General features: G+C 51.2%; 1 protein-coding gene and 1 long non-coding RNA gene across 5 annotated transcripts in view; both read right to left on the reverse strand.

Annotated features, from left to right (window-relative positions):
- The window catches only part of STK24 (serine/threonine kinase 24), a 106,906-nt gene that overhangs the window by 32,454 nt on the left and 49,880 nt on the right, over positions 1-24,572 (reverse strand). The gene's annotated exons all lie outside the window — the stretch shown is intronic.
- Positions 5,528-14,938, reverse strand: LOC146398688 (uncharacterized). Its single transcript, XR_014819817.1, has 3 exons — positions 14,647-14,938; positions 9,804-13,430; positions 5,528-6,638 (listed from the first exon to the last, which is right to left on the reverse strand). It is a non-coding gene; the product is annotated as an uncharacterized LOC146398688 (long non-coding RNA).

Consider the following 24,572-nt stretch of genomic DNA (forward strand, 5'->3'; position numbering starts at 1 on the left):
CGCGGGACAGACACCAGGTGACAGAATGAGAAAGGGGCGATTCCGCACAGTCAGGAACAGGATTTTACACGATGGATTCTGAACGCAGCAACGCTGCTTCTGCATCTGCCCTGCACGCAGAGGCGGCCAGATTCATCAGCCATAAGCAAAGGCTGAGCCCAGGAGGTGTCAACCACGCGGAGGCTCTGTCTTGTTACAACAATGTGGGGTCACAGGCCTCCTTAAGATCATGGTTTTTAAAGCGAAGGTGCCTTTTTGCTAAGAGGCTGTGCATGAACAGCAACTCTCCAGCCAGGTGTGGATCCTGCCTCTGATGCTCACCAGCTCCAGGCACAAGACCAGATCCAACCCGCAGCCGGGTTCAGCCACCCACCCGCGCGCGGGACTACAGACCACCCACATCGGGCGGACCCGTCACCTTAGCTCTCCTCCCACATTAACTTTAGGGCGCCCCCTGTTGGAAGCCAGGTCCGCTGGGAGGCTGGTGACGTAAGGAGGCAAGAAGCATCTCTGAGTCCAAATCCCTCCTGGATTTACAGTCAAAGTCACCCCCTGAGGGTCCTGACACCTTCCAAGCGTACTCAAGGCACAGAACTGGATTCCTGACCTCAGAAAGCGGGTTTCTTGTTCCTCTGACTCACAGACGCCAGCATCTCTTAAATGATGTGGACACAGACTGTGCACACAGGGTTGTTGAAGGGGTATAAGGTGAGTAGGGCCTATGCTCTTTTCCTAAATAAATCGCTTTTCAATAAAAAAGTGGGCAAGTGCCACCAGCCATCAGACGGACCTCAGGAGGAGAGGTCCATCTGACCCACCACCTCCAGGACGGGAGGAACGGGGAGAGCAGGAAAGGAGAAGATGGACTGGAAAATGCCCTGGAGGGCCCGGAGACCGTCCAGGGTTCGTCTAGAAGCCCCATCAAAGATGGCAGGAAGAGAGGACACTTTGGATGCAAATGAGACCCTCAGGAAGAGGGCGACCAGGGCGGGGCGATGGCCTCGTGTTCCTCTGCGGCCGGGACCAGCACAGAGGTGACAAATGGAGAGAGGTGATGAGTACTGGGACCCACTGGAACCCTCATGTGAAGCGAAGGCTCTGTGAAGCTGAAGCCATTGGCACCTCTGCACATGCCAAGAGCAGCCTTCTCTGCAGTGAGGCTGCCATCGGCTCCCTCTCTGAAAAGGGTCTCCCCTCAGGAGGAAAAGCCTGAAGAAACCTTCCATAAACCCCCTGCAGGACCCTCACAGCCCTGGAGAGAAGCCTCGTATCTGTAGGCAAACATCACAGACCCCATCTCGTGTCTGTACGTCTAGAAGCCCCCTGGTCTTTCATGCAGAAACCCACGCCCGTTTCTCCACTAAGTTAGGACACGAGCCTCCACCTTTCATCGTTTAACGAGTAGGCATATTCATAAACCTTGTTTTTCCCTACTAATCTGTCCTTGGTCATTTTGATTTGTAAGCTCCCAGCCAAAAGAGAGTAAGGAAAACGTTTCTCCTGCTGGTAAGGGCGCTCCGAACATATTTCAAACAGCCCCATGTAAATAAAGTTCAGCCCCTATCATTCACCTGGTCTTCAGTTATTAAGATGACCCCGAAAATACAAAACACTGAATCCCCCCCAGACACATCTGCCATTGGCCACCCTAGTCCCCAACTGCATTTGGAACTTCTCTATTATCCCAGCAACACAATTAAAGGGGGGTGACTAGTGACACACAATGCTGACGTCAGGTAACATCCCACGATCACACGTGGGGTTGGGGGGGGGGGCTCTGGCCCTCAGGTGCTCACAATCAAAACCAAGCAACCCAGCACTGGGCAGGGCAGTGGGGAGGATGCTGGCTCTCCCATTACACCCCAGCCACCCCCATCCTCCGTGCTGCAGAATACATTCAACTCAGAAACAGCAGCTTGAATTCCCTTCAATAGGGAAGGAAGTCTTAACGTCAAAAAGAAAAAAAGAGAAAAATGGAATTTCTGGAGCAAATCATCTCGGTCAGCATTGTCTGAAGAGGGTGCCCAGAGTGAAAGAGAGAGGCTCTCTGAAGGGATCAGGAAGCAGCGGCCAGCAGGACGGATGCGCAGGGAGCAGACTGCAGCACAGAGCGCCTGTGGTCTGCTGGGCTGGAGGCCAGGAGAACGACCGGCTGCTGTGTGCCCTGTATCCCCGAGGCACTGCGTAGACGCCTTACACACACTACTCCCACAGTCCCCACAACACCGTGGGAGCACTGTGACTGGCCCGCATTCTAGGACAGGCACCAGAAGGGGGAAGCGACTTGCCGGGGCCTGGGGCCAGCACTCAGCCCTGATGGCTTCTCACCCACCCGTGCTCTCTTCTAACCTGAGCTGGTGGAGGTCATTCAGAACAGCTAAGGATGGGCATGGGGGAGGGGAAGGACAGCCCTACAAGGTCAAAGGTGCTCCAAGATAAGCAGAGTCTTCTAGTGCTGGAAACAAGTACCAATGGGAGAAAAGCCACTATGTGCCATTATCAACCAAACATGACGCGGAGCAGTAAGCCCTGAAACAGCACAAAGAGAAACACATCAACTGACAATTCCGGAAACACTACAGACATCAACAGCTATGTAATACAGCCCAAGATATAGTCAAAGAAAAACACAGCATTATATGTTTTTATTACCAAGCCAAAAAAAAGACGAAGGAAAGAGGAAGCAGGGAGGGTTGGGGGAGCAAGTGTTGGATACAGAAGTTAAAAAGGAAGGAAAAAAGAAGGAAAACAACGAATAGAGAGACATGCATGCTGGAAAAACATAAGACATCCACTTTACTTTTTAAATAGAAAACCTCCAGCTACTAAAATCAAGAAAAAATAGGTAGCACTATTGCAATAAAACAAATACAGATGGAAACACTTTTAAATGCACACAGAACACATCACAACACTTTATTACCGTAAGCTTAAAAATCTTTCTTTGTAATGTATAAATTAAAATTTACCTAAGAAAAAAGCAAAGGGTGGGTGAAGAAATGGATTAATCTCCCCCCATCCTCTCTGTATATGTGTGTGTGTGTGTGTGTGTGTGTGTGTGTGTGTATAAATAAATAAAGCGGAAGGAAGAAAAGAGGGCAGGCAGACAGCAAGAACCACAGCAACAAACATCACGGGCGCGAAGCCATTTCTAAAGGACCCCAGTGAGGAAAGCCTGCTGTGATGTAACTGTTCCTGAGTGGCTTCCTCTCAGAAACCAGTGAACTCTCATCGGCCCAAAAAGTACGTCCATTTAGAGATGTTTTCCCAGGACTTGCAGGATGGGATTCGCACGCCCTGCTGCCCTGTGCCCAGACTAGGAACGGCTGTCCTGATGTCCCTGGACCAACTGGAGAGAACACTGGGCCTGCCCTGAAAGGCCCTTAGGGTTTAGGACAGAGGCCTCTCCCCTCGGGAGACTGTGCGCATGTGGGTGCCTGAGCTTCAGGAACCGTCTCCCCACCGGGCAGGGGGCTCCTCTTTCACATCCACACGAGTGCGGCACAAGGCAGTACTACACCGGTTGCCCGGGAGGTTTCTGAGCTGAGTGCTGGTGACACCAAGATGAATCAAGCCCTCTGCTTAAAGATGCTCACGCGGTAATCAGGGAACCACACGACCTCAATCTGAGGGAGAGGAAAAGAAGTCAGAGCGAGGGCTGTGAGACAGGTGCCCGGGTGAGGCGGAGGAGTAACGCAGGTAGTTCGTGTAGGAACACGGGCTCCGATACATTTCTGGATGTGGTCATTGATCAACGTCCGTCCGTGGCTTCAGGGGTCCAGGGAGTAACACCCCCCGACCCCGGCCTGGTTTGCTTCAGGGAGTCTATCTGCTTGCCACCCAGATGGATCTTAATCTCTAACCCACTCAACCCACAGAAAAGGAAGGAGAGGAATGGCGGCTCCCAGTCCAGGGACGAGAACAAAGGAACCAGGAGGCTTACGGGGTCCCTCGGCCTCCAAGATCCCACTGGACAAGGACTGATGCAGGCACACTGGGCACGGCCAATGGGAAGAGAACTGGCATCTGGACCCCAGGCTGGCACTCCTGCCTTTAAAGCTAAACGCCCCTCAGACAATCAGACGAGGGGGAACTCGTCTTCCCCTCCGCGTGTCTGTGCTGAGAGCTGATTGCTTTTCTATGATAGTCTTTTGCTTGCTGCCTGCGTGAGTGTGTTTGCAAAGTTCATTCTTCGGCTCCGTGAACAAGAACCCGGATTCCGGTAACACTGGGAGGAAAGAGGAGGGCTTTCCATGCCTCCTGGCGCCTGTCCTCATCAAGGACACAACAGTCCGTGATGACAAACACCTAGTCGCACAGGTTTGCCGTCACCGCGGTAAATAAGCTGCAAGGGTGCTGGTCCTGCCAGGCTGATACCGCTCATGACTACACGATGATCCTCCTGCCAGGTGAAGAGGTGCGTGGTGGGCACGCAGCCTACGTCAGAAACAGCTGTCTCGAAATCATGCAACTCTAACGCGTGCTCAGGGAGGGCGCAGTATTAAAACTCTGACAAAGACCCGCCCCAAAGACAGCGGCCAAGACCAAGTCACATTTGGCAGAGAAAGAAGCCGTGCCTTCAGTGTTAAGACAACTTCAAGACAACTTCGGGGACTGGTGGATTCACGAATAACAACAGCCATACTTCAGATGCAAATTCACTTTTCCGACTCTTCTTTCCACCCCTGGGGTCTCCTTTACCCTAAAGGGAAACAGCTTGCAAAGCCAGGGCCTCCTCGGAGGGGCTGAGGGGCTGGTGCTCCGGCACGGGCACCTGCCTGCGGGAGGCTCGGCTCCTGAGCTCTGCTCCTGCGGCCTCCTGGCCACCGCCCTCAGCTTCGCTTTCGGCAGCGCTCCCTCCAGAAGGAACGGATGCTCTGAGTGGGGAACGCGCGCCTGTGAGTTCAGCCCCGAGGAGCTACCTGGCAGCAGGCTGGCCTGGCATCAGACCAGCTCGCCCCAGGGTGCCGGCGCTGAGGCAGCCCTGGTGGCGGAGGTAACAAGTTTGGTTCCTGCCCCCGCACCCAACAAAGACACTGTCGCCGCGTATCAGGTCCCCACAGCCCAACACAGGCTCCCGGAGAAGAGCAGGCCTGGCTGCTCCATCTGGCGCCTGGCCAAGGCGGCCGGTCAGTAGTGACCGTGACGACGTGCGCGTGGCAGGCGGGGTCGATGGAAGTGCCTGCTTCTAGCGTCCCTCTTCCTATTTTGAGGGAGATGTGGCTCCTGAGCCCATGCCATGCTGTCCGCCTAACAAGGAAGAAGGCTTCTCTTTAATTACCTAACAAGCAGCTCCTTACATAATCTAAGTAAGCTTCCTGATCGCAATTGTTTTCAAGGAATTTACCTAATGTAGACGTTTTAGAAAAGAAAGCATATGCATAATTATCTAAATACATCAGCTGTGTTTGGATACACCAGACGAAGGCTTAAATATGCAGAACATGTATGTGGAGACAAAAGGACCCAGAAATACAATTACTACTTATTTTAAATTATAGGAAACACGAGCTGGAAAACAGTTGAGTTTCTTTTCGGTGAAGTAAAATATTTAGCCTAATTGGAATTTTAACTCACTCAACTTTCTGGAAAGAAAAATATAAAGTGTAGCTGCCAGATGTCTTCAGGGACTTCCTTCAATCACACTAGGACAGACAGCGTGTTCGGGAGAGAGGCGAGCCGGTCCCAGCCTCCCAAACGGTTCAACATTTTCCATCTTCTTTGGCGTGGAACCTACCATTTCTTTCCTGTGATTGATTGTGACATGAAAGGTATTCGCTTGTGATTTTAAAGCCAGGTTTACTAGTGGATGAGGCGAGTCCACCCCAAAGTGAGCTGTTTGCTTCCACCCGCAGTCACCCTGGAGCCTGGTACAAAGGGCTCCACGTATCATTGCTGGTTTTCCCAGAAACGCAAGGACAGATGCTCGCACACTGAAAAGCACTCTCAGAGAAGACAGATGTTCTTCTCCCCTCCAGAAGCTGCAGCTGTTCCCGGCCCACGGAGACGCGGCCCTAGACCTCCAAATGGCACAGGAAGCCTGGGCGGGTGGCTGTCCCTGGGTGGGTGCGTGTGGAGGGGCGAGGGCTGCACCCCTCGGGGCTGAGCGATGGGCAGCACAGCACCACGACACAGGGAAGGGAGGACTCGGGGGCTGCAGGACGCTCACAAGAGCCGACAGCATCCTCGTCGCCACCCCTGGAACCGACCAGCCCACTTCCAAGACTGGACACGGCAGCCGAGGCAGAGGAAGGAAGTGCTACAATCCCAGCTTGGGGCACAAGGATCCAGCTTCACTTACTGTGCAGAGAAAGGCCATACTCCTGGGCGAGGGCCGCCTGACCTCATCGCCGCGGCAGACGCAGGGCTCCTGCGCCAGGGACAGCCCTCCTTGTGGGCCGCTGTGGCCAGTTCTTCGTGCGACCAGAAGCCAGTGACCAAAGTACTCAGCATCTGTGGACCCGAACCCTCTGCATCCCCACGACGGGCTCTGCCCTGGCCGCACAGGTGGCCTCCCGGGTGTGGGTCAACGACAGGGCCGCCCCTGAACAGCGCGCTCCGCCACCCCCTCCACAGAGACTCTTCAAAACCCACGTCCTGGGGAGTTCCCGTCGTGGTGCAGTGGTTAACGAATCCGACTAGGAACCATGAGGTTGCGGGTTCGGTCCCTGGCCTTGCTCAGTGGGTTAACGATCCAGCGTTGCCGTGAGCTGTGGTGTAGGTTGCAGACGCGGCTCGGATCCCACATTGCTGTGGCTCTGGCGTAGGCCGGTGGCTACATCTCCAATTCGACCCCTAGCCTGGAACCTCCATATGCCGCGGGAGCGGCCCAAAAAATAGTAACAACAACAACAACAACAACAACAAAAGACAAAAAAAGACAAAAAAAAAAAAAAACCAAAAACCCACGTCCAGAACCTTTCCACTCAAAAGCAGATTTTACAGAGCTGTGCCTCTGACCACATTTATGAAAACATGCGTGAATTTCCTCTTTTCAGACTCTACCTTCTTATATTCACGTCATTTAGCTGGAATCATACACCCAAAGCCATTTTCTTTAGAGAGTAGAGTAAATGAATTGAAGCCAACAAATAGTGATGCAGAAAGAAGCGGCCTGGAAACAGGGCAGATATTTGGAAGCAACTCTGAAAGGAACCGTGGTTAAAATGAGGAGCCAAAACCTACGAAAACAATCCAGAGGAATCACAAACAGTTGATAAAATGGACAGATCTGACCATTTCCAGGCCCACATTCCACTCCTCCTGCCAAGCTTTCATATACCTCAGAGTCCAACAATGTTGGGGCGAGCCTTTCTAGAAGCAACAAACATTTTCCAGATTCTCTGAGGCCACCAGGTGCTGACCCAGGAGGCCCCGGAGAAGGGGGGGCAAGTGCAGCAGCAGCTCCCCTCCCTCCCTCGTCGGGCCTCCCTGCCCCCTTGCCCCCCACCTCCGGGGCCTGCCTCCCCCTCGGGCTCCACGAGGACCATACACACAATTCCTCAACACGCTCCTTTTTCCCGTTCCTTCCAGCTCAAAGAAAGGAAGACGCCAAACACGTTCTGTCCCTCTCTGTTCCTTCCATGCCACAGGGATGATGTCCCCACAGAAACCGAGGCTTCCTCAGAGGAGCCTGAAACCTGCTGTCCCAACCTCACACCGTTTACCTCCAAGGTCCCTGAGGACGCGGTGAGAGAAGCTGTGAGAAGGCTGCAGGTGGGCAGGTGGCCGGAGGGGAGGCGGGGGTACCAGCCCAGCAGAGCAGCCCGACAGGGGAGGCCTGGGAAGGCTTCAGCGATGGGGGAGCCAGCTGTGCAGACACCCCCAGACCAGGCTGGGCCACACGAGGGGCTGCCATGGCAGGGAGCCCCGGGGAGGTGGCTCTGTGGCCCCCCTCCTGGGCACTGAGGCAGGAGGGGTGGGAAAAGCAGGAGGGAGGCAAACAACCCAGACAGCCACCAGGGAAGAACATTCTGGTAACTCCGTCTCCTAGAGACACAGGTCAGTTTCACAAGGGCCCTTGACAGGGTTCCCATGAAAACAGCTTCAAATGAGAGCCTGATGTCCTGATGTGTGCACCCTCTGAAAGCCTGAATTCATTTCTAAGGCACCTGTGATATACATGGTCTAGACCTCAGGAATTTATTTTTCTTTCTCTATTTTTTTAATTACTTAATGAATCTTATTACATTTATAGGTGTACAACAATTAACACAACCAAATTTTATAGCATTTCCATTCTAAACCCTCAGTGCATCCCCCCACCCCCCCAACCTGTCTCCTTTGGAAACCATAAGTTTTTCAAAGTCTGTGAGTCAGTATCTATTCGGCAAAGAAGTTCATTGTGTCCCGTTTTCAGATTCCACATGTCAGTGAAAGCATTTGATGGTGGTGTCTCATTGTATGGCTGACTTCACTTAGCATGATAATTTCTAGATCCATCCATGTTGCTAAAAATGCTGGTATTTCGTTCCTTTTAATGGCTGAGTAATATTCCATTGTGTGTATGTATCACATCTTCTTGATCCACCCTCTGTCGTTGGACATTTAGGTTGTTTCCATGTCTTGGCTATTGTATATAGTGCTGCAGTGAACATTAGAGTACATGTGTCTTTTCAAGTCATGGTTTTCTCTGGATAGATGCCCAAGAGTGGGATTGCTGGATCAAATGGTAGTTCTATTATTAGTTTTCTGAGGAACCTCCATACTGTTTTCCACAGTGGTTGCACCAATTTACATTCCCACCAACAATGTAATAGGGTTCTTTTTTCTCCACACCCTCTCCAGCACTTACTGTTTGTAGACTTTTTGATGATGGCCATTCTGGCCAATATAAGGTGGTAGGTACCTCATAGTGGTTTTGATTTGCATTTCTCTAATAATGAGTGATGTTGAACATCTTTTCATGTGTTTTTTGGCCATCTGTATGTCTTCTTTGGAGAATTGTCTGTTTAGATCTTCTGCCCATTTTTTGATGGGGTTGTTTGTTTTTTTGGTACAGAGCTGCAGAAGGAGTTAATAAATTTTGGAGATTAATCCCTTGTCAGTTGATTCACTTGCAAAGATTTTCTCCCATTCTGTGGGTTGTCTTTTTGTTTTGTTTAGGGTTTCCTTTGTTGTGCAGAAACTTTTAAGTTTAATTAGGTCCAATTTGTTTATTTTTGTTTTTACTGTCATTACTCTAAGAGGTGTATATTGTTGTGGTTTATGTTGGAGAGTTTTTGGCCTATGTTTTCCTCTAAGAGTTTTATACAGTCCTCTAAGTATGTGGTCTTATGTCTAGATCTTTAATCCAGTTGGAGTTTATTTTTGTGTATGGTATGAGGATATGTTCTAATTTCATTCTTTTACATGTGGCTGTCCAGTTTTCCCAGCACCACCTATTATACAGGCTGTCTTTTCTCCATTGTATATTCTTGCCTCCTCTGGCATTGACCAGTTGACTGTAGGTGTGTGGGTTTAATTCTGGGCTTTCTATCCGTTCCACTGATTTCTATTTCTTTTTTTTTTTTTTTTTTTTTTGTCTTTTTGCTATTTCTTTGGGCCGCTCCTGCAGTCTATGGAGGTTCCCAGGCTAGGGGTCGAATTGGAGATGTAGCCACCGGCCTACGCCAGAGCCACAGCAATGCGGGATCCGAGCCGCATCTGCAACCTACACCACAGCTCATGGCAACGCCAGATCCTTAACCCACTGAGCAAGGGCAGGGACCAAACCCGCAACCTCATGGTTCCTAGTCGGGTTCGTTAACCACTGCGCCACGACGGGAACTCCCTGATTTATATTTCTGTCTTTGTGCCGGTACCATACAGTTTTAATGACTGTAGTTTTATAATATAGTCTGAAGTCAGGAAGCCTGATTCCTCCAGCTCCATTTTTCTTTTTCAGGATATCTTTGGCTATTCTGGGTCTTTTATGCTTCCAAACCTTAAAATATCTTGTTCGAGTTCTGTGAAAAATGTCCTTGGTAATTTGATAGGGATTGCACTGAATCTATAGATAGACTGGGTAGAATAGTCATTTTGATAATATTGACCCTTCTAATCCAAGAGCTTGGTATTAGACCTCAGGAATTTCAATTGGGTTGTTCACAAATAGAGACTAGCCATGCCTCCCCTCATTCCTGTTCAGGGACAGGAAGGGGCAGCTGCAGTTTTAAAGCCCCCAGGCATTTCCTCTGTATGTTCCTGCCCCTGGATTAAACCAGCACCTCCCAACCACTCCAGGAGTCGCGGGAAGGAACTGGCCCCTGGAGGTACAGCTCGTGGGGTGAAGAACTCACTGCTCAGGCTGCATGGAGAACTCCCAGGGCACTTAGGGGAGCCGTCCTGGCAGGCGTTTCTCTAGGAGGCTCTAGGGCGCAGGCAGGGTCCAGGCCAGGCACAGAGGTTTAGGAGCTCAGGCTGAAGTCAAGAGCTTGGACTGGATGAGTGCGAGGAAGCAGGAAGAGGAGCCAAGGCAAAGGCTAGGGCGTGGAGCCTACAAACTCCCCGCAGAGGAGGGACCACACATTCTGTGTGCCTAACAACGTGGCTTCTTAACACTCGAGTGTTGGTAAACGAGCTAGAAGTGAGCAACATCCCACCTGGCCAGAGAAAAGCCCAGAAATATCTTAGCAAGATTTTAAGAAAAAGCAAGATGAAAAGATGTTAGGATGATGTGGTTTTAATCAGCGGTCCCCCAACCTCCCAACACTTTCTGTCCACAAAGATGTTAAACCCATCGCAGGCCTTAGCTCTTGTGAGCTCCATGTGTGCTAACAGGACTATGTGCCCTGAGCAACAAATAAAAGCACAAAAACGTCACTGAGTTTTCTCCCACATCCTACAATTCTACCCTGAAAACTACTGAAAAACAAAATGGCCTAAAACTTTAACTTGCTATTTTAATAATCGCCTTTATTTTGTGCTTCATGGTGTTTTGTCGATTCATCCAGTTCTTAAACCACCAGCATTAAGGACTGCTTTTCTAAAGGCAGCCAAACAGCAGGAGACCCACAGAAAGTGCTAACTTGGTTACTTAGTGCTAACTTGGCATCTCCAGACTCTTATCCACACCCGGCTCCTCCTCCCAAGTGCTGACCAAAGCTACATCCACAAGGATCTGTCCACAGGGATCCGCTGGGGACTTTAGAGAACTGAAATTTACCGAAACAGAGAGGGGAGGGGAGGGGGAGATGGGAGGAGAGCCGAGAGAGAAAGCTTGTGAGCAGCTCACCTACTAACAGTTTTAAGAATGGGACGCATCCCTTAACTGGAACCCACCTTGAGAGGCGCCCAGCCCATCAGCTCACCAGTCAGTCTGACACCCTGCCCCCCTCCATCCCACCCCGGCCAATGATGTGCGAACAGTGAGGCTGAGCCCACAGACAAAGACTAGGTACACTCAACGACAGTGACAAAGGTTTTGGTAGCAAGTTTCATTATTCATGCTGAGAAACACGGAATGCTCGCATTTGTTCGTTCTTGGGGGCGGGGGTGCACCTTCAACATGAAAGTTCCCAGGCTAGGTGTCACACCAGAGCTGCAGCTGCTAATCCGCACCACGGCCACAGCAACTTGGGATCCGAGCCACACCTGCAACCCACAGCAACTTGGGATCCGAGCCACACCTGCACAGCTCACAGCAACACCGGGTCCTTAACCCACTGAGTAGGGCCAAGGATCAAACCTGCATCAAGGATACTGGTCAGTTTGCTACTGCTAAGCCACAAAAGGATGCCGGCATTTTTTTGATGACACATCTAGACTTTTCAAGCCCACACCTCAGTGTTCCCTAGCGCCCACTCCTTTTCTTACCACATATGGTGAGTAAAACACGTATATCCATGTCACTCTAGCCAACACACTGTCTTTCTAGAAAGAGCCTGGTCATTCAAGTAACTGCTTAGACTTGGAATGAGAACACAAGGGAAAAAAAAAAAAAAAAGGGAAACACAACAGGGGTTCCCATAATATTTATACCACGTTATTCACACCTCTTATGTGTGGTTTCAAACTCTCGAGTCTCGAATTAACCAGAGTGACTGCACACAGCTCAGGAACGGAGGTGGGTTCACGTGCCCAGCCTCGCGGGGAGCTCCCACAGAACCTGCCTGCGGAGGCCCGGAGGCTGCACGTGGTCAGCGGGGGGAGGCAAGGGGAGGGCGCTGGGAACAGCCCAGAGAGGCAGCAAACAGGAGAAGCCCGCCTCTGTCACATTTTTCAAGTGCAATTCTTTTTTTAATTTCTTAATTTAGGAGCAGAAAACCACACGGCCTTCATCACAAACTAAGAGAACCAGGGCGTGTACACGATGACTGATGTGACTGAACGCAGTTCAAACCAAGTTACCTGACCTTGACCCCCACTCCCCTGCGACCCTGCGGTGAGACCAGCACCGGGACAGTCACATGGGGCTGGGGACCCCCGCTGCGGCTCTCCTTCTTCAGTCCCTGTCTGAGAAAATCCCCTGCTTCTATCTCCCTCCCGAGTCTCGAAGCTCCTCGCCCTCCGGCCCGGGTGAGTCTCCAAGCCGCCAGGACGCTGTCCTTTGCGCTGCTGCCTGGCTCTGTCCCCAGCCCGGCGGGAGAAACTCCAAGCAACAGATCCAGGGCCGTGTCCTAACCCTGACACCCACCCCACTCCTGGATGAGGGCCCCAGCCACCAGAGCACTTACTCGGGGTGACAGCTGCCGGTCCTCCTTCCCTGGCCCGCACACATGGCACCAGCCACCCCTGGGCCTGAGCACCTGGGCAGGGGGCGGGGTGGGGATACGACCCTCGGATGCCAACAGTCACAGCAGGGAGCAGGTGGCACTGGAAGCCCAGACCTTTCTTCTCGGGCACAACAGCCCTCGAACCGTCTTTAAAGAGCAAACCCCTGTGAAGATTACCTGTGAGGAAAGACGCTTCAGCCCCCACCCCGTAATCAAGGGCTCACTCACCTCACTGAATAGACTAGAAATACTCTCCATGCGTTCTTTTCAGTACAGCACAGGGGACTACTTAAACGAGCACTGGGGGTGCCAGTCCTACAGCCAACTGCTCAACAGATCCCAATTTACCCAAAGAGTGCTTTCTAGAAACAAGCCAAGGATGGAACTCTGCACACTACGGCCCACCCAGGACAGGGCTGAGACTCAGCAACCACCTGCTCAAAGATGACAGCAAAGTCAGACACTAAGGGCGTGCCCCTCCTGCTGGCAGCTGCTCCCAGGGACCAGATCTAATTTCCCAAATATCAGACGAAGGCAGAAACCTGATGAAAGCCAGGAAGAGCAATATCAAGTGTGGTGCATTATTAAACCAAGACGCGAAGCTAGAATTCAATTCACATAATATCCTTGAGTTCATAACCTCCTCCCCGCACATGAAGTCCCACTTGTACTGGCTGCTTTTCATTAAAGCTGCTGCCTCCTGTTCGCACTGTCCAGGAAAGAAAGAGCAAGGGACTACAGAAGGCTTATTAAGTGCGTCTCTGAAGGCAAACACTACAGGGGAGACCTGGAAAGCAAAGGAACATGGAAGAACCAGGAGGAGACGGTCCTACGCTCTCCAGCTGGCCAGAGGCAGAGCTCCTAAGTGTGCTCGGGAGCTCAGAGGGGAGATGCTGACAGCAGTCACAAAGACGATCTTAACGGCTTAGAAGAAATGAGCCCCCCCCGCCCTCCCCGCCAATAAAAGGGTAACAGTGAAGATTATGTCCTTTTTAAAAATGTGTTCGGAGTTCCCGTCATGGCACGGCTGTTAACAAATCCGACTAGGAACCATGAGGTTGCGGGTTTGATTCCTGGCCTCGCTCAGTGGGTTAAGGATCCGGCATTGATGTGAGCTGTGGTGTAGATTGCAGACGCGGCTCAGATCCAGCATTACTGTGGCTCTGGCATAGGCTGGGGTCTACAGCTCCAATTAGACCCCTAGCCTGGGAACCTCCATATGCTGCGGTAATCGGCCCTAGAAAAGAAAAAGAAAAAAAAAAAGACAAAAAATAATAACAAAATAAAATAATTTTAAAAATTAAAAAATAAAAATGTGTTCAAGGTGTCGAAAGGAAATGTTTGCAGTACCTGACGACACCTCACACACACCAAAGCCCTCTGGTCCCACGGACCAGAGCTCCCGGCAGCCCCTCTGCACAGCCCCTCCCGTACTCTTGCAACAGTCATGCAAAACCCCAAGTCACCTCCAGTTCGCAAACCTGCATGGCCAGCGATCCCGCAACACCCCCACAGCCACTCCCCCACCCCATTACTGTCAGAAAAGGAGGTATGCGGTCTATTAACAAAGTCAGAAAGATCACACGCGGGTTAAAATCCACTCCTCTCAGCAGCCACACCTCACCCCTCAAAGCACGACATTCAAACAGTGCAGGTGGAACTTGACTCCCAGCACATTTTCCCAAGGGGACAAGTTCAAATTTCTCCCCTTTTCAAGCCCAAATGTAGTAAGTTCTTCAAGACAAAAACCAAAACAGAAAAAAAAATTTTTTTCGAGGAAACATGCTAACTTATTCTGCTGGATATAATCCTTGAAGAATAAAGCAATACAGCAGGAGGACGTGGCCGTGCAGACAGCACTCAGGCCCATCCAGGGCCGCAGGCCATTTTCCAGGGAAGGGGAGATTTCGGGTCCACCAGGCCTTCCCCCGGTCAAGATCTGGACCAATACCTTCCAGAAGCTCAGAGCTTGGTCTCTGGAACACACACACACCGGTGCCTGGCTCCAACTCACCACAGTGGTTGATGGTCAGCCCATCAACACTGTCGCCCTTAATACAAGCAAGAAAGGAAACAGGCTTTGTGCAACTTGTCCCCACATGGCAACAAAGGCTCACAGTGACCAGAATTAAGCCCCGTGTGCAGTGAGTGACGACACGGAACCATAAGGGGCTGCCCATGAGTCAAGAACGCCAACTCAGGGGAATCCTGTCCTCACCCAGGAGAAAGCTGCCACCACCACCTGGCACGCCCCTCATTTCTAAGTCCCCTGGAAGCAGGGCTACTTGTCACCTGACAGGGCAGAACCCTAGTCTTGGCTCGAGGCCTCTGCCACGTGTGCCCAAGGCGTGGTTGGGGGCAGAGCCGGGGCTCACGTGGCAGGTGCAGGCTGTCTGGGCGGCTCTGGCGGCAGCTCACCTCTGAAGAAGTCTGCTGATGTTGAGGCCAGGTGCCCACTGGCCGCAGGGCTGCCATGCCTTTGACGAGAGGGAGACACTGATGGGAAGCAAAGCATCTTCTAAAGGCAAGTTCCTATCGCGAGCTGGCCCAAAGGTCCTGCAATCAAAGAAGTCACCAGTTTCACATTCGGCAGGGCCCCGCCCCCTTCCTCTAGGGACACGTCTGTCCATCGTCTCTGACTGGATCTCCACCTGCAAAATGCAGGGTCCAGAACCGGAGACCCACCTGGGTAAGGGATAGAGGAGACAGAGAAAGGCAGAGGGCTTCGAGGCCACACCTGGGCGCAGAATGCAAGCGTGACAGCATTGCCTTCTCAAAAGAGACAAACCAATTGTCACCTTTGAAGAGCCAGTGTTTTCTACCAAACAATTCAACACAGGCAAACTCCACCTCATCATACCTATTTTTACTTTATTTTTTTATTTATTTTTGGTCTTTTTGCCTTTTCTAGGGCCGCTCCCGCGGCATATGGAGGTTCCCAGGCTAGGGGTCGAATCGGAGCTGTAGCCACCAGCCTACGCCAGAGCCACAGCAACACAGGATCAGAGTCGCATCTGCAACCTACACCACAGCTCACGGCAAGGCCAGAGATCAAACCTGCAACCTCATGGTTCCTAGTCAGATTCGGTAATCACTGCACCACGATGGGAACTCCAATCATACCTGTTTTTAAATGTGACCAGTTAACGACCCCCAAATCCACGCAGCGCTCACACCAGCCTTGCCTAAAAGCAAGGGGACGGGCTGCTGTATAAACAGAAAACGTGGGGCCGGGGGGGTGGCGCTTCTGTGAGCACTGGTCTAGCCTCAGCCTCGCCATCAGCCAAGCTCCGCTGATTCAGAACCAGAGGGAAGCGTCACCGGATCCAAAGGAAGCATACAATCAGGAGGCCAATCTCATGCTACGTCAACAAAAAACCAGCAAAATCCAGTGAAGCAACTTAAACACCTAATCCAGTGTAACGATGCTTGGTCTACTTAACAGGTTACATAAATTGCTTCCAGTGATTCAACGTGCAGAAAGCCAACAGCCACCCAAATGCCAAAGCATCAACACTTCCCACATCGCTGCACAGCTAGCAAAGCTGTCGCAGATTTTCTACTGTAAATCATATCACAATACCTTCTTTTCCAAAATGATCCTCTTTCCTCAAGGAAATGCCTGAAGATAATCTGATACCTGCCACCACAAGAATGCAAAAAACAGCCATCAGAACACTCTGTCCGGTCATCTGTGCATCAAGCTTACAAAGAAAGCGGGAGCAGGGGCGGGGGGGAGTGTCTACTCGGCAAGAGTTTTATGAAAATGTGTCTGAGACATCCAGTCACAAAAGAGTCACCTACAAATTAATGTACCTCTTTAACGAGGAATCATCACAACAGGACAAAGGGGCCTCTCATGTGGTTTCCGAAGGCAAACGCCCCACCCACTTCACTCCCTCCTGAAAGGGCCAGGAACCATCTCCACGTGTGGATCCTTCAGAGCCCAAAGAGTCTCAACTGTCAGACAAAAAAGGCAACGTTATCACAGAGGACCTGCCGAGGGCCGCGGGGAAAGACGGTCAAACGCCGGTTGCCAGAAGAGCCCGGCTCTTCGGGCAGCGGGTTGGCTGAGAAGGAAGGGAAGGGCTTAGGGGGCAGGAAGGGAGTCTCCACCCGGTGTCTCATGGGCACCGCTGGGGAACAAGGCAGGTGGCGCTGCCAAGGACAGCTCAGGACCACAAAACCAAAATGGGATTCTTGGCAGAGACTGGTTGCAAACAAAGGTGGAGGAGGGACAGGCTGGCACGGGGCTCCCGTGACAGCCAGCTCCCCCCGGAGCCACGAGGGAGGCCAGGCGCCCGGCCACACAGGAGAGGCCCTGGCGAGGCCTCAGCGTCCATGCCACCGTGAGCCACAGCTACTGCAGCAAATCCCACGTATCCGTTCAACTCCACGTGAGCCCCAGAGGTGAAGAGCCGCTATGCGCTGGAGACCAAATAAAACAATTTACACCTGCCAGGCAGGAAGGGCTCCTGCCGGGCTCCCCAGGAAACGGGAGGCAGGAAACCGAACCGCAGCACTGGGAGGACACGGTCCTCGGAAGACGACACCTACCAGCCTGACTCAAGGCAAGGGTGACGGCGCCCGGGGCGGAGGTCAGATTCCCCAAGACGGTGGTGGCTGACAGGGACGCTCCCAAACTGCACACGTCGGCCCTGGAGGCCAGGACCCGCCAGAAGCGCCCCTTGCCGGAGGCACGTGGGCCCGGCTGCCACCCACGCCCTCTCCGAGGCCGCTCTGTGAGGCTGGGAGGCCCACCCTTCTTCCGGCCCTGGGGGTACAGCCTGCTGGTGGGGGCCAAGGCGGTGGCTGCTCGGGGCCCCGGTTTTCTAGTCCAGAGAATGAGGAGTGGGAGGTGGGGGGCAGGAGCCTCCGAGGCCCTTTCCTGCTCTGAAAACCTCTGCTCCTCGTTCCTCTGGGCACCAGAAACGCTTTACTGAAGAGCAAGCAGAGCTGCATCAGCAGTGGCAAAACTCAGAAGGTAAACGCGTCCAGCCTCTCCTTCCGCAGGTCAGGACACGGGTCCCACACCAGGGGCCACGCCGCTGCCTCAACTCAGTCACCTCCAGATCTCGGAGTCACAGTGGCTACCAAGACCAGAAAAGTGAGGGAGAAAAGGCAAACCATCCCCCCGACCTGCTAACTGGGCTTCATGTCTCACCCGCTCACGGCGTCTCCCAAAACCAAGCCGGTCGATCGCCACTGCCCCCGCCGCCGCCAAGCCTGTTCCCGGTCAGACCGGAGCCGCGTCAGCCCACAAACCTAGTGGGCCCAAAACGCGGAGGGACAGCACCACGGGGGACCTTGACCCGATGCCCGAAGCATGGCTCCCACCAGGGCCGATTCAAAGCACAAAGAGCCGCGAGCCCCCGTGGCGGCCGGAGCCGCCGGAGCCACCGGGAAGCCTCCCTTCCTCCCACAGCCTCGTGCGCCTCGAAGCACTCCTGTTTGTCCCAGAGCGTCCCCAGCAAAGGCGGGAACGAGCCCAAGCTGCACGGGTAGGGCCACCCAGAGCCACCCGGCTGCCACTGGAATGACTCTGAGGAGACACGTCATCAGCGGGTCACCCCACACGGCACCCCATCTCGCCGGCTCCACAACACCAACACTCCACCAACTGCAAACGTCTGCTCAGCTCGACCCACAAGCCAGGGTGCAGTGTTCACAGCTTAGTCCCTCCGAGCCGGGCTAGTTCTCCTCACCAGAAGCCAGGGGAGGTTTAGGAGCCGAGATGCAGAACAGTCAGGGCAGACGTGAGCCAGAAACTTGATGATCAATCAAACAATCGGCTAAAATGCTGCCTCAGCATCCTTCCTAACCCGTAACCAGAAAGGAACCACCGGGGAGGCACCGGCCTTGGGGCCTCTGTCCCAGGCAAGGTCTGGTTCTACTTCCCGTTCTGCGAACACCGTGCCGAACTGCAACAGACGAAACCGTTGTGCCAAAGAAGGGGATGGGACAGCTCTCGCTAATAAAGCCAGCTCCCCGGGCCGCTCAGCCACAGCAACTAGAAAGGACTTCCCCTGCTCCAGGAAACCAATTTTCTTTCTTAGAAATTGGAAAGGACTCACTTCACATCCAGCCAAGTGCCATCTATTTACGCCGAGACCGAAAGAGAAAATCACACAACTATCTTTAAAATTACAGGAAAAAAGTATGTGCTACGGTTTGCGTGTTTAAAAACAAAGTCCAACTAAAAACAGCAGACTTCCTTAACTTAAAAAAGGCTACACATCAAAGTTCCATAGCAAATACCATACTTTAATAAGAAACCACATTTTTAATAAGAAAAGTTTAAGATGTACTTTCTTGAAGATCAAGAACAAGAGGGGCGTATCCCTCCCAAAACTGCAGTCGGCACAAAGCCAGAGGTCACGGCCGAAGCACAGGGTGAGGGTACACATGGCTGGAACCAGAGAAAACCATCCTTACTGGTCAGCGGGCGCACAGGCACAGAAAGGTAACAAGGTTCAGCAAGCCTGCTGGACACTGAGTGAAAAAATCACATCCATCCCTTCACTAAGCACTAACCCATCTGAAAATACATCCTTCAAAACAGCAAGAAAACTAGGGGGCTAGGAGCCAACCTATGAATCTGCTGGAGCTTTATGGATAAATTTGTTCTCTTTTTGCTTTTTAGGCTGCACCCGCAGCATATGGAGGTTCCCAGGCCAGGGGTCAAATCGGAGCTACAGCTGCCAACCCACACCACGGCCACAGCAACGCCAGATCCAAACCGCATCTTCGACCTACACCACAGCTCACGGCAACACCAGATCCTCAACCCCCTGAGCAAGGCCAGGGATCAAACCTATGTCCTCATGGATACTAGTCAGATTCTTTTCCGCTGAGCCACGACAGCAACTCCTGGGGAAAAATTTTTTAACTTTATGAAAGCTCACACAAGACAACCTAACAGAAAGATGGCGCTCAGTCAAGAATGGGAGGACTCAGGTGTCAATTCTCCTCAAAAGTCAACCTTTAAACATCAGAAGGCTTCTACACAGAAAATGTACAAACTCGAAGTTAAAAGGTATGAGGGAGAAAAACGGTCCTCAAAGACCGGATACACTTTTTAAAAATAGCACATTTGTCTATGGACGTGGGCAGAGGCGAAGAGTGTTACCCTCCAGCTAATGACTTAAAACAAAGCCCAAGTGGTACTATTAACACACACAGGGCGTGAATGACACTGGCCCAGGAATAGAATAGGAAATGTCACAACAGATACACACACACATATATATGACCTTGGCATACGATAAAACATCATACATGAGTGGGTATTAACAGTATACCACATGATACTCGTATAGCACATAGTATTTTACACAACAGTAGTAGAAAACTTATCTCTACATGGAGAAAAACTAAATCTCTACTTCATACCATATGCCAAACAGATAAAAGATCTAAATGGAAAAAGCAAAAATTGTAACGCCAATAAAAGAAAAAAATCCATTATTTTTTAACTTGAGGAAACTAGTAGATTCTTTAAACAGGATCTCCAAAGCAGAATTCAGAAAATAAAAAATTGATGGATTCAATGACATTCAAATTAAGGATTTTTGAGAACAAAGGACACCTTGAAGTTGAAAGAAGTACAACAGAGAGAAAATATTTGGGTATCTAAACCTGATACAGAGTAACAAATACACATATCAAACACTAAAACGCAAGAAATCCAGTGGAAAACTTCACAAAAGATACGAACAACAATTCAGAGTAAGAAACCCTAAAGGCTAACAACATAGGAATAGACACTTCAACTTACCTATTAATAAAAATGCCAACAAATAAGCATAATAAAATACTGCGTTACACTCATGCGACTGGGAAGAACTGAAAAGGTGTTTACGAATGTTGGTGACGAAGCAGGCAAACCAGGCCTAACATCATTAGCCCCAAGGGGAACATAAACCAAAACCACAGTAAGATGCCACCTCAAACCTTTGTGGTGGCCATAATCAAAAATTTAATGAGGATGTGAAGAAATGAGACCAGAACCCTCAACTCCCTGTGGTGGGAACGTCAACGGGAGCAGCTGCTCTGGGCAGCAGTCCGGCAGTTCCGTAAAAAGCTAAACAGAGTTACCACGGGACACAGCAATTTCATGCCAGGCTATGTACACAAGAAAAATGAAGACACGCCTACCCACAACTTAAGCCCCAGTGTTCACAGCAAGGTCACCACGAGAGCCAAAAAGGGGAAGCAGAGCTTGTCATCAACGGACAAGCGGGAACTAAAACATAGCTGCACACAAGGGAATATTATTCAGCCACTAAAAGGAGTGAAAAACTGAAACATGCTATCACGTGGATGAACCTTTTGAAAAGATTACGCTAAGCAAAAGAAGCTGGTCAAAAAAGGCCACATATTCTCTGATTCCATTTACATGATGTTCCAGAACAGGAACAGAAAGACAGAAAGCAGACAAGTGGTTGCCTAGGGCTGGGGAAGTTGGGGAGAAATGGGGAGAAGACAGTTACAGGCAGGGGATTTCTGCATCAGGAGATGAGCATGATATAAAGTTCACTATGGGAGTTCCCATCGTGGCTCAGCGGTAATGAACCCCACTAGTATCTGTGAGGAAGTGGGCTCGACCTCTGACCTTGCTTAGGACCTCTGACCTAGCTTAAGGACCCAGCTTTGCTGTGATGTTTAAGTCACAGACGCAGCTTGGATCCCGAGGTGCTGTGGCTGTGGTGTAGGCCAGCAGCTGCAGCTCCGATTTGACCCCTAGCCTGGGAACATCAATATGCCATGGGTGTGGCCCTAAAAAGCAAAAAAATAAAATAAAAAATAAAGTTCACCTTGGTGATGGGTATAAACCACTGAACAACCCATTTAAATGGATGAATTGAGTGGCATGTGAGTTATATCTCAATAAAGCTTTTAAAAAAAAAAAAAAAAGAGGGGGGGAGTGAGAAGAACCAAAAGCTCCCATTGCTGGTGGGAGGTGGGCTGTTCTGCACACGGTGACGGAGGGACGGAGCTTGGAGTATGTGGGGCCCACCTGCCCTGAGCCCTATCAGCTGTAATCACAGAAAGTGTCTTATTCCAGGGGATAAAGCCCAGGGTCCGGCATGGGAACAGTTAAGTCATAGGAAAAAATACTCAAGATCCTAAGTCATTACAGAAAATGCAAGTTCAAATCCTAGTGGGTACCACTGCACACCTGCTTAATTGGCCAGCCTGAAAAAACTGACAATATCAAGTGCTGCTGGCAATGCAAAATGACACAGACCCTGGAGAATTAAACAGCCATCCTGCTTTTAGCTGTTTATCCTGGAAAAAAGAACACTTCTGTTCATACAAAAACCATACATGAATGTTTCCAACATTATCCATCACTGCCAAAATCTGCAAACAGCCCAAATGCCCTTCAGCGGTTGACAAGGTGTACACTCCCACGATGACACACCCTTTAACAACGAGAAGGACAAACACCTGATACACGCCCAAACCCCAAATGCACTGCACTAACTGCAAGAAGCCCGTAACAGCAGGTACGAGGGTCCATTCTATGGCGTCCTGGAAAAGGCAAAACTACAGGGACAGGAATCAAATCAACGGTTACCAGGGGCTGAGGGTGTCGGGGGAGAGACCGTCAGGAACGCTGGGATTGGACCCTGCGTGGGGTAGTGGTTTGAAGAATCTACCCATGCGTCACATAAAGTCCGTAGAATTCTAAGAATTACACATCCCAAAGAGTTAACTTCACTATGTGTAAATTTTAAATAATTAAGTGGTAGGAAAAAATAAACTCATACACAGTACACAAAGTTTTATCAACTGAAGACACACATTCAAAACCACATCCAAACCTTAAAAAGAAAGGCGATGGGGACGAAGGATGAAATAATAAAACTGATGAAGACAGAGGAGCCTCACACACACGGACGACGACAGTGACGCACAGTGACAACATGACAAAAGCGCAACTCCCCCTTATCCGATGTCCGTAAATGGCGGGGGCGGGGGGGGGGGGGGAATACAGTAGGAAAATGACACCCAACTGATCGGAACAGGCCACCTACTGGCAGGGCGGTCAGTCCCCACACGCAGAGGGGCTGTAGCGGGAAGCGCTGTGCTTTGGCCCCAACAAGGACACACCGTGTTTAAAACAGCGGAAAACTGAAAACACCCAGAAAAAGAAAGCAAGGTATTAACATCTCATTGGCTGTTTTTCTTCCCCCACTAATGCTACTCTGATGACCGAGATCAAAAACAAAAACCAGACTGTTACTTCTGACGTTGGTCAATCCACCAGTTTGCCAGAGGATGTGCCAGCTGTTGCTAGCCATAAGGGCCTCCGGGTGGACGGCCCTCCTCCCCAGGTGAGATGACGTCTCAGGGAGCACTGACTTTGTGGTAAGTGCACAGCGCTGGGGGGATCCTGCTCCCCTCAAGACAGCCTTGGGTGAGGAAGGAAACGCACGTTGGTGAACCGCATCCCCAGGGAACCAGAGCCGCGCTGCTTCCTGCCGCTTGACTGAAGCAAGCGTTTTGGACACGCGCAGGCTGGAAAGGGTCATGGTCAGTGTTTAAGTAAACCCGCCCCACTGCGCACAGGTTTCCCGGCCCATTAGGTTCCCAAGAATCCTACAGCCTCTGCTCTATTTACACCACAACAGAGGGGCCCTAGAGAAGCACCCTTCAGATCCACTGTCCCCCAAAATGCTGCCTGGGGCTCCTCTGAGTCTGGGACACAGGCTGCACAGGACTGAGCAGTGTACAATCACCGCCCCGTCTGGACACGTTTGCTCACGGTGCTCGCAAAGCCCATACTCGGTTTGGCCACAGACATCACGTGGGCACAGCCACAGTCTGAGGCTGTCCAAAGCACCCTCTGGGCTTTCCAGACCCACCAGCGCCAGCCCTAGAGATACTGTCCCATCTCCCATACCTGGGACTGGCAGTGCGGGTGAGTCCACTGCGGGGCCATCCTGTACAGCACAGGACGAGCTGCAGCATCCAAGGTCCCCACATGCTTGGTGCCAGCAGCACCCCATCCTGCCCGAAGGCACAACTGAGAATGTCTCCAGACACAGCCTCCTGCAGCTTCAGCGCAGCAGGGTACGAGGGGCGGTGGGTGGAGGCACAGAGAGGTACCAGGACCGCAGGGGGAGGCTCAGCCCCGCCTTCTCTCCTGGCCCTAGAAACTGGGCTTCCTGCCTCCCTCTGGATAAGCGGCAGTCACCTCTCCACCTACAGGACCTTATCTACATTCCCGTATCTGAAACTAGAGGTCAGCACAAGGGCAGGATGTGCCATGGTGTGGGTTCAGGAGGAAGGAGCGGAGAGAAAATTCAGACGTGTGTCCTGACAGACGCACCCATTATCGTGCAGCGACACTGACGCTTCTTCTCTGGTAAAGAGATCGGGAAGTTACAAGACAATATGGGCGAGGGAAAGACAGCAATTTTGGTTTATTTTTCTGAATATAAAGCATGACACACTGATTATATTCTCTTGTCCAAACTGGGATGCTTCTGAAAATAAAGAGACCGCTCTTAACAGCTATGCTGGGACTGAAAGCAAAGACGGGAGGGAAGGTCACCTCCCCGGGAGCCTCATTCAGAGGCAGAGCCGCTTTGCAAGGATGTAATTATGCAATGTCTGCGTAATTTTTGGTATGCTAATAATGTCTTTAAGACGTGTGGATTGTGAGTAAATATGTTTGCACTTCTTTCCCTAAGACTAAAATGGGTTTTCTAAATTTCGTCAGGAACTATTACTTTGCCTTTGGGGAAGGAAGGAGGAGAGACATCAGAAGCCCAAAGAATATAACTTTTAAAAATCAACCCAAGTGTGTCTATGACGGACACAACACACAACGGATCCCCTAGCAGGATCACCGGCACTGTCACG

The sequence above is a fragment of the Sus scrofa genome, chromosome 11 (genome assembly GCF_054392235.1).
Source record: "Sus scrofa isolate SSC_HxYL_T2T_F1_AM1 chromosome 11, Sscrofa_HxYL_maternal_Yorkshire_Landrace_v2.0, whole genome shotgun sequence".
NCBI classification, from domain to species: domain Eukaryota; kingdom Metazoa; phylum Chordata; class Mammalia; order Artiodactyla; family Suidae; genus Sus; species Sus scrofa.